Consider the following 1161-nt stretch of genomic DNA (forward strand, 5'->3'; position numbering starts at 1 on the left):
TTTGACCCATACAATGTATTGTTGGCTATTGCTACAAATATACCCCAGCGACTTAAGACTGCTTTTGTGGTCCAGGGTCACAAATAAGGTTTTGTTGGCGCCGATAGTCTTGTGGCCAGCGATATATAGTACTGTTGCATCCTGAGTTTGAATCCCGGCTCAAGGATCTTTCCCTCTCTCCCACTTCACTTCCTGTCACTTCTATACTGTCCTATACTAATAAAGTAAACAAAACAGAAAATAAATCAAGGTTTCAAAAGGTGGTTTTCACAGCGATGCCATAGAAGAACCTTTTTTTTGGTTCCCAAAAGAACCTTTCAGTGAAGTTAAACAGTTAAAATAACCATTTTTATGGAAGCTTGTTTCTGGGAAAATAAAAAGCAAAAAAAGGTAATTGTGACTTTTTTATCTCACAAATCATTATATTTATTTATTTATTTATTGTAATTAATTTTTGTACATACTCTTGAGTCAGTATGTAAGGTTTCACAAACACACTGCTCTGCGCTGCGGCAGCTGTTAAAGTCATTGCATCATATGTGTTCGTGTGAGTCTGTTCTGTGTTATCACAGCTAAACTATGAAGCTCTAAAGCAGCCAGACTGAGCAGGTGCAGCTTCACGTCTCACGCCACAGATGTTCACTTGTGAATTTTAAGAAGAAACAAGCGATGGTTTAATTCATTTGATTTGGAATGGATCCCAAAATAGTTACAGAAATAGACAGTGCTGCTGAATACAAGTGTTTAATTATCAGCTGATCCTTCTCGAGTATTGATTCTGTATAGATACAATCAATTAAGGATGGGCGGGATCAACAAAATCTTAAATCTCGATATGAATGAATGTAGGTTACAGTAATACTCTATTTGACAATATAATGACTTTTACTGAAAATTCAACCAGAAAATGGTTTGTATAGTACAAAACTAAATGATAATGCCCTTTTTTGAATAATCTAGTAAATTTAATATAAATAAAAAACAATTATTATATTTACATATATCTATTGTTATGGATTATGAATTATGTATTTTTTCATGTGTGTGTGTGTGTGTGTGTGTGTATGTAACGAATTAGTCCACTGAAGGCGAGCGTAGTGAAGAACCCAAGTGCAGTTCATTTACAGTGTGATCCAAACAATAATCCGAGACTTGACTTGA

The 1161-nt window shown here is 34.8% G+C and overlaps 1 pseudogene; it reads left to right on the forward strand.

The window, feature by feature from the left end:
- LOC107666112 (solute carrier family 12 member 5-like) overlaps nucleotides 1-1161 on the forward strand; it is a 108594-nt pseudogene that overhangs the window by 102334 nt on the left and 5099 nt on the right.

The sequence above is a fragment of the Sinocyclocheilus anshuiensis genome, unplaced genomic scaffold, assembly GCF_001515605.1.
Source record: "Sinocyclocheilus anshuiensis isolate Anshui unplaced genomic scaffold, SAMN03320099.WGS_v1.1 scaffold447, whole genome shotgun sequence".
In the NCBI taxonomy this organism is placed as follows: domain Eukaryota; kingdom Metazoa; phylum Chordata; class Actinopteri; order Cypriniformes; family Cyprinidae; genus Sinocyclocheilus; species Sinocyclocheilus anshuiensis.